We start from the raw sequence: 9730 nt of genomic DNA, 5'->3' as shown, positions 1-9730 counted from the left end.
TTAATAAATCGGACTTTATCGAAATTAAAATATTCTGCCCTTTGAAAGAGACTGTGGAGAGAATGAAGAGATAAGTCACAGGCCAGGAGAAAATATTTGGAAGACATTTATTTGATAAAGACCCTGTACCTAGAACACATGAGGAAAATTAATAAGAAAACGAATAACAGGGCTCAGTCAGGTAAGTGTCTGACTCTTAATTTAGGCTCAGATCACAATCTCAGGGTCAGGAGATGGAGTCCCACATCAGGCTTCCTGCTCAGCAGGAGTCTGCTTGGGAGTCTCCCTCTCCCTCTCTTTCTGTCCCACCCCTGCTCATGCACTCACTCTCTCTCAAACAAATAATTCTTTTAAAAAGAAAAAATTCCTTAAAAAGAGAATAAACAATTCATTTAAAAATGGGCAAAATATACCAGCAAATACTTCCCCCAAATACAGATGGCAAATAAGTACATGAAAGTGAGTTCTGCACCATCATTAAGAAATGTGAATTAAAGAATGCAGTGACATTCCACTGCCAACCTATCAGAACGTCTAAAATTTTTTTTTAAAGATTTTATTTATTTATTTGACAGAGAGAGAGAGAGAGAAATCACAAGTAGGCAGAGAGGCAGGCAGAGAGAGGGGGAAGCAGGCTCACTGCTGAGCAGAGAGCCCGATGTGGGGCTCGATCCCAGGACCCTGAGACCATGACCTGAGCCGAAGGCAGAGGCTTAACCCACTGAGCCACCCAGGCGCCCCCAGAACGTCTAAAATTTAAAAAGATTGGCCATATCCAGCATTTGAGAGAATTTGGAAAAACTGAAATTTGAATACACTGTTTTGGTGGAATATAAAATGATAAAATCATTTTAGAAAAAAATCTGACAGCTTCTAAAAATCTAAACATTTACATATCCTAAAATCTAGCCATTCCACTCCTAGGTGCTTACCCAAAAGAAATAAAGGCATGTGTTCATACAAGGACTTTGTACCCTGATATTCAAAACACAGTAGTTTTACTGATAGTAGCTAAGTACTGTAAACAGATGTCCATCAACAAGTGAATGGATAAATCATGGTATATCTATACAATAAAATGCTATTTGTCAATAAGAAGATCATGGATTCATGTTGCAACATGATGAATCTCAACACAATCATGCCAAGTGAAAGAAGCCAGACCCAAAATCACACATACTGTATGGTTCTGTTTATATGAAATTCTAAAAAATGAAAGCTAGTCTCCAGTGATACAGAGCAGATTGCTGGTTACCTGGTGATAGATGTGGAGGCATGAGCAAGGAGGGATGACCAAGGGGCACAATAAAATATGGGGGGTGGGTGGATTCACAGGTGTATGTATACATCAAAACAAATCAAAGTGTATCCTTAAAAATGAGCAATTTATATGTTAATTAAAACTCAATAAAACTTACTTTGTAAAAGGCAATGTTATGCCTTCCACCATGCATTGGACAAGGATTCAGAAATGTTCTCGACTTCCGGTAATGAAGTGTAAATAATGAAGTTAAAACCAAAACCAATTGTTCTGATTCCATCATCAGCATCAATAAATAAATAAATAAATAAATAAATAAAAAATCAATAAATAAATCAATAAATAATGAAGTTAAAACCAAAACCAATTGTTCTGATTCCATCATCAGCATCAAGAGTGAGTGGAAGATATATGGGCACCCAAGTGTTATGTGAGTCTTTTTCACTTAAGAATTTTCTCCTCTTGAATTATGTCTTTAGCTTTTAATTTTACACACTGTAAAACTTCTAGAATGCCCGAAAGAATCTCCACGTTGACACCCCCCAGGTAACACATTCGCTAGTACAGTGAGTCATCCAGAAAAGGTCACAATAAATGTCGCAGAATAAAGGAGCCAGTAAGTAAGTAAAAGCAAAGAGAAGGCATTTCTTAAGAGGAATTTTCCTCACAAGCTACCAAGAAAACCCGTGAAATCTTTTAGATCAAAGAACTTCCCGTTTAGGATTAACATCAATTATGCTAGCCGGCGAGGTGCAGCCTTCCTAGACACCACAGGACTGGACAAAATGAGCCAGTCTGAAGCTTCTTCCTCAGTTTCCAATGCCACTGCTGTTCTTCAGTCTATCGTATCGGAACCTTCCAGATCTAAGCGGCAGCAAGAAGCCTTCAGTGGCATTGAAGCTGGATCTGAGGGTGCCCTGATGGTTGAGGTGACACCACGCATTTAATGAAAAGCATTTGAGGCATCCTAGCCATTTCACACACTGAGCTGCCTCAGTGGTGTACAAATTCAGGTGTAGTCAAGGGAAAAACTGTATAACTCATGGCCATTTAAATGGGGCACCTGGGTGGCTCAGTGGGTTGGGGCCTCTGCCTTCGGCTCAGGTCATGATCCCGGGGTCCTGGGATAGAGCCCCGTATCGGGCTCTCTGCTCAGCAGGTAGCCTGCTTCCCTTCCTCTCTCTCTGCCTGCCTCTCTGCCTACTTGTGATCTCTGTCTGTCAAATAAATAGATAAACAAAATCTTAATAAATAAATAAATAAATAAATAAATAAATAAATGCCAGTTTAGCCTTATATAATTAGCAGTCTTTTAATATCTTAATATCTTGCTTGTTATGTATGCAAGAACAACAACAAAAAAATTTGCCAGAAACTGATATTAAGCCAAAAGTTTGTAAGGATACAGATTTAAATATCACAAGTAAGAAGCCTAACCTAACAGGAAGAAAGCTCTGTACGCCAATATCTTCTCAAATTCATATGGAGCATCTAAAAAACTGGACCACATACTAGTCCATGAAACAAATCTCAAAACACCAATTTGTTTCATGTTGTCATACTAGCTGAGACATTCTGTTATTATTCCTTAATAAAACTGGGAACCAATATAAAAATTAACAAAAGCCACTTTCTCTTAATCCAGTGCTTATCATAGTAATTTATTCCACATTCCCCGGTCATGTCCTATGCTAAACACTTCTCCTGCACTATTTCGTGTGCCCTCACGAGTGTGGGACTACCATCATTTTCATTTTTTAGAGGAGAAAGCATACTAAGAGGGGCCAAGAAACTGCACCAAATGACTAAATAAAGCAAGCCTATTCTTTCTTTATTACCAAAATCTATAAAATATAAATTTTCCCTTTGATTCTTTGTTTCTCAACTACCTCCAAGCTATTTCTATTTTATTCTTGGCTTCTCTCTCTGTTCCTTACCTTTACCCACAAAGCATCTTCTTTACCCTGTCCTCATTTTTGGGCCATTTTCCATGACCAGGAAAAAAACCACTGGATCAAATGAGGAATTCAAAAGGTGTCCTAGTAAGTACTGTCACTCTCAGGTTGGAATAAAGCACCATTTTCTTTCCTCTGCCTAGGAATTAAATTCCAACTCAGTATTCCAAATGCCTCTTTTATACAAAATTTTAGAATGTGCCATGTTTGTTTACTCACTATTGAGTCCTAGCCAGCTTCAAGGAAACTTTATCCAAGCTTGAAACTATCTTTACCAGTAAGGTGGGCCTTAATTTTCCACTTCAATTCTCCCAAGTTCCCCTATCATCTCAGAAAGACCTACTATTCTTCTATAAATAAACAGATAAAAATAATTATCAATTCTAGATTTTAAAAAAGTGATTTATTTTATAACATATTCTAGAAGCTAAGAAAGGTCCAAGTACCAGAAACCAAACTCACAGAAGTCAAACCAACATTTTTCTACCCCCTCATAAAATACAACTATACATTTTTTATTAGTTTATGATAAAAAGCTAAGAGACAGTATCTTAAGACAATGCTTGAAGCAGATCTATTTTTGGTTTACTGCACCATATTCATAGTTCTTGCTGGTTTTATTAATTTGATTAACAACTACCATTTAAAGGACCTCAGATATTTTCACTGTAGCCGAATCTGAAAAAAAAGAAATCCTATTTCAGATTCTTTTTAGCTCTGTTTTTAAAATTTTATTTTTTTTATTACAAAGGAAGGACGGGCCTCAGTCTTCTGTGACCTATGCAAAATCAACTCCTTTTTTCTGTGCTAAAAAAGGTGGACCAAAAAGTAATTTCAAATAATCTGTATTAGGCTCAGGAATCCAATACAAGCCAAATAAAGAATCGTAATAATTTATACACACAATGAAAGAAAGGACTTTTTTCTCTTCCAGCACACACCAACCATGGAAGAGGGGCAAGCAACGTCCAAATATAATTTATATTTTTCTACAGATAGTCCTCAATGTAGACAGAAAATAACTGAGAGTCAACAATGTTTTCACTAAATAGGTAATTACTCTGTTATACACAAACCTGTATTTTTCTTATTGTAGAACAAGTTTTTCCACAAAGGATCAGCTATCACACCACCTTCATGAAATGCTATCTATTAGGGAGGTCAGTTTTTTTCCATCTAGGATTGCTTGTAGTTTTAGTCCGGTCTTTACACAGGTGTAGAAGTTTCACTAGGAATTGAACAAAAGCTATTTTGCAGGTTCTCGTTTTCCCACAATAAATCTGAAATTCTTAGAGATGGGCCACTACTGAGATTTTATACGTCTTTATTTTTTTCAGTCCTTTATTTTTACTTCCCATTGATCTGAAAGGCCAGGCATATAACTGTGGTTTTCTAATTCCCCTTTTTCTACATTGGGAGATCAATGAAACATTTGAGAATTCTGGAAATTCTTTAGAGTTCAGGAAAACTAGCATGGAATTTTCAACGTGATTCATTCACGGTTGAAAATACAATATTCACCAACAGTTAAAAGTGTTTATTCTTCTGCCATTCCAGAAGAGGAGCCATAAGAAATACGATTCTTTAAATCACTTAATACAAGAGTTCCCAGTATTGTTCGAGTTGTCATTCTGAAAGGTAATACATATCATACCACACAGATAGGAACATAAAGTTTCTTTTCTCTAGCAAACGCCTACAATGTAACCTCCACTTTGAAACATCAAAACGAAGGTAGTGAATGCCAGATCTCAAAATAAGCAATATTTTGTAGTTTCATACTTACTGGGGGAAAAGCCTCGGTAAAGGCGCTAAGCACATATTGTTAGGGTGATTGGGGCGGGGATGTATTAATGGTGACTTTATTTGATCCTGAGGCTAGAACAAGTTCTCTTGTGACTTCTTGTGAACATTCTTTTCCCTCAAACCAAACAAGTTAGTCATTTGAATCTTCTCATATCCTGGAGCTGTCAAACACTCTTCCTTGACATGGATTCAAAGCTGTAATTTTCTACATGCACTGCTCTTTTTTTGGAGTAGGTGTGTGGTTTTTGGTTTATGATGTTTTGTCTACATTCCTTGAAAATGCCTCTTCTGATGCAATGCTTCACAAATAGTCATTATTTTTCTAATCTGTAGTGGGGGAGGGGAAGCGCGTGTAAGCACGCAGAGACGTATGTGCGTGCAGGTAGCTACATCATTCTACGTCTAACAGACTGGGATTTTTAGACAGGCATTATTAACCGAGGGAGAAAATGTGATCAACTCTGTGTTTGCAAATATTGTCTGTGAGTTCTTCAGATCCTTAAAATTCTCCAATCTCTGCGAGCTCCTCAGATCTGGGCTCATGCGCCTGACCACCTGCTGGGTTCCATCCAGATATTCGGGATCACTCAAAATGCGACAGGTCTGGAACTGTAATCAGCATGATCTCTAAATTGCTACCCCTCCTGCATTTTCCTGACCGCTTATGTTTCTAACTTGGGACTTATTCTAAATTCCCTCCTCTCACCACCACTGCATGGGCTGCTTACCAGTTGCTGCCAGTTTTGACCGCCTTGAATTCATTGCGTCTTCTATTCCTGTCACCTTTGCCCTGATGCCTCCACTAACTCTTGCTTAGATTCTGCAATAGCTTTCTCTTGGACTTTGGTGCTCTGCTGCTCAAACGTATCCTAAATGTCTGCACCAATGGCTCCATCCAAAAGGCAAATGGTGAGGTCATTCTTCTGCTTACATTGTTTTAGTGCCTCTAGACAGCTTCAGGCAGAAAGGCAATGGTAGATCCATTTCAATGCATTGATAAGAAAAAGGATGTCCCCCCTGACCTGCACCAGTGTGCTTCTTTAACTCTTCTGCAATCACCTTTGCACTTGTGTCTTCAGCAATACTTAACTACATGTGTTTAGTGTCCTAAACACTCCCCATGCGTAGCCATTTCTCAGTTAAATGCCTGAGTTCATGATGCCGCCTCCTCCTGGAGTCTTTCTCTTACCTCCCCCTCACCGCTTAATTCCCAGTTCCCTAGTTCCCTGCCCTGCACCTCCCCCATCCTCCGCCCCCAGTTCCCAGGCTTTATTAGAAAACACCTCCTAGCTCTTGCCAGTTGAGTTAGCCATCCCTCGGTGCTTCTACTTCCCTCTGTACAACTATCGACCACTGCCTTTCCTATACCCTTTTTTTTTTTAAAAGATTTTAATTTATTTATTTGACAGAGAGAGAGAGAGATCACAAGTAGGCAGGCAGAGAGAGAGAGGGAAGCAGGCTCCCCACTGAGCAGAGAGCCCAGTGTGGGACTCGATCCCAGGACCTGAGATCATGACCTGAGCCGAAGGCAGAGGCTTAACCCACTGAGCCACCCAGGCGCCCCTCCTATACCATTCTATACTTATCTGTGTATAGTCCCCCTTGCTGCAGCAGAACTCATTTCTTTCTCATCTCTGTATCCCCAGGGCCCAGCACAATGCCTGGTATACAATAAGTGCTCAGGAAATGTTTGCTAGTTTGTGGAACTGAAGGCTCATCCTTCTGACTCACTGGGGTTGTGCCAGGCATTTGTGCGTCTATAGAAAGTGAGGTTCCTAGAGCTATGGGCAGGCGGCAGGTAGATACCAGGACAACAATGTCTTCTGAACCCCTGTAACTTCTGAAAGCCATTTGGGGCTGGAGGAGTTTTATATTTTTATAAACTTAAACAAACACAAATACCTAACTAGTTGACACAAGCAGATGAAAGGAAGTTAGACAAAGAAAGACGAGTAAGAGTTAAAGACAAACTGAATTATTTAGGTAAAAGACTACTGTGGAAGGATAAGGCCTGAACACTTACTTTAACCTCACAGGGTGGATTTTCTTGCTTCACAAATGGCTCAAACATGACTCCTAACTGCTCTGGTTAAGTTTCAAAATGAGTGAGGGCCAAAAGCAATCATAAGAATGTCACTTTTTATTTTTTAGTTATACGATAAAAGAGGAAGAAGGGAGAGAATTCCAGGGCCGTTCCACGTAATTCACATTCCTAGATTCTACGTGATACATGATCCATTGGGGGCAATGACAACAACCCCATGTGCAGGGAAGGAACCTGACAAAGAAGGGCAAGGCTTTATGTAGTGAGAGGAAGGGGTAGGCAGGTGGGATTGTGGAGCCCAGGGGCTCTGTTGTCTGCCACAGTGACTATGCCTCCCTGTGAACCCCAGTCCTCTCTGGAAGCGTTGGCCCCCCAAACACACAATGGGGCTCGTGGAGGTGTAAACAGGATGTCCACCAAGGGCATACAGCTCGTATACATTCATTCCACTGAATGCAACGCTCATTTATTGGGAGCTCTCCCTTGTATCAGAAATTTAAGTCTGGGGTGGGAGGTGCGATTAAAAGAATTGGACAGAGTCCCTGAGCTCAAGGAATTGCTTACTTATTTATTTTTTAAAGATTTTATTTATTTATTTGACAGACAGAGATCACAAGTAGGCAGAAAGGCAGGCAGAGAGAGAGACAGGGAAGCAGGCTCCCTGCTGAGCAGAGAGACTGATGTGGGGCTCAATCCCAGGACCCTGGGATCATGACCTGAGCGGAAGACAGAGGCTTTAACCCACTGAGCCACCCAGGCGCCCCGGAATTTACAATTTAATGAACCAAAGAGAATAAGGCTACCTGACCAGATTAATTGTCTGGCTGCCTCCTATAAAGAACAGTCAGGGTATACCTGGAATAAGGAAAAGCAGGGGAAAAGGAGGAGAAACGAAATTTCCATCAGATGGATTTAATGAACAATTGAAATAGAAAAATGAATATAAGAAAAAAATTAGGAAACATAATTTGCGTCAACAAATGATCCAGTGTTTGCACTCAATTTTACAAATGCAGTAAACTGTACTGTCTGTTCACTAGTTCATAGGATTACCTATGAACCACTCTGCAGGCAGGGTAAAATGCAGTATTTTAGCAGCCAACTTAAGAATATTTCCTTAAAATTACATACTACTTGTTACTTGTGTAGCTTCTGAAAGCCTACAAAAATTCAAATAAAGTTGGAAGATGTCTATCAGTTTTCAGAAGGAAGAGTGTAGGGATGAATACTTAGATTTGGTTTAAAAAAATTACTGGTGCAAATTGCTTTAGTTTCATTTTTGATTTACTAGTAACCAAACCATTTATGACTAGAGGAATGAGCTTCTGAAACCCAGCTGAACTTTCATGCGGTTTACAGAACATCTTCATGTCCTTGACCCTTGATAATAAATGCATTTTTCCTAGCACCAGGAGGCAGGTGAGGGAGGCGGAAGTAGCACAGGGCCCGGAGGCCCAGGATAAGGTAGAGTCTTTCTGAAAACTGGATAAGACACGCTATGGAGAGCGCACTCACACTGCCTGGGACATAGTACTTTCTAAGTAAAAGCAACTTCTTACTCCCCCGCCCCCCGCCTTCAAACTCTAAATCAAATTGCATGAAATAATTCTAGAACAAAAACAACTCATTGTATTATGTGAGGCGCGTCAGGGGATGGCTAGTTTTTAAAAGACTTAATGGTGTTATCAGACTTCTCAAAGAATGCATATGTAATGCTTTGCTAAAAATAAAAATCAATGAGAGATTACAAGCCACAAAGCCTATAATCTCCTGGCACACAGCCGAAAATGCATTGTATGAAGGTAGACAAGGCATTCTCCTAGACCTTAAGGAATTTACCCTATACTATGAAATTGCTTTGGTCTGGCAGGCAGATTAAAGAATGTTAAACTTGAAATCAGAAAATCTGGGTTCTGATTTTAGATTCCGGCATGTATTAGCTGTGTGACCTAGGGTACTTAACCTCTCTGAGCTTCTGTGTCTTCATCTTTAGAGCAAGAATGCTAGCATCAGCTATGCAGGACGTGGCTGTGGAAGAGTCAACAAGACAATTTTCATGGAAGCCCCCAGGTATAGGACTGGGCACAGAGTTGGCCCGTGATAAACATGAGTTGTCTCAGAATCTTTGTGAGCTGCATTGACTTTTACAGTGAATTCCAGGTAACAAGCGTACAGCTCCCCTTAATCTTCATGCAGTGCAAGAAATAGAAATAGAAACAGTGCCTGGGTGGCTCAGTGGGTTAAAGCCTCTGCCTTCAGCTCAGATCATGATCTCAGGGTCCCGGGATCAAGCCCTGCACCTGGCTCTCTGCTCAGCGGGGAGCCTGCTTCCTTCTCTCTCTCTCTCTCTGCCTGCCTCTCTGCCTACTTGTGATCTCTGTCAAATAAATAAATAAAATCTGTAAAAAACAGACATAACAAGACATAACTTCAGACTCTTCTACCAGGTGTGGAAAATACACGTGCATGAGTACATCTTTCTGTCCACAAATGTGTACAAAGATACAAGTCCATCTTTTTATATTGCAAGAAATCATTAATATATGTCACATGCAGATATTTAACTAAATAAGTAAAAAGGAAGAAAAACTCAATTTTGAATCCATGTCTACAACTGTTCCTTTTTTCTAGCCCCTCCCAATCCAACTTTCACTACCACAAGTT

The sequence above is a fragment of the Lutra lutra genome, chromosome 3, assembly GCF_902655055.1.
Source record: "Lutra lutra chromosome 3, mLutLut1.2, whole genome shotgun sequence".
Lineage (NCBI taxonomy): Eukaryota > Metazoa > Chordata > Mammalia > Carnivora > Mustelidae > Lutra > Lutra lutra.
Note: the sequence above shows the minus strand (reverse complement) of the source record.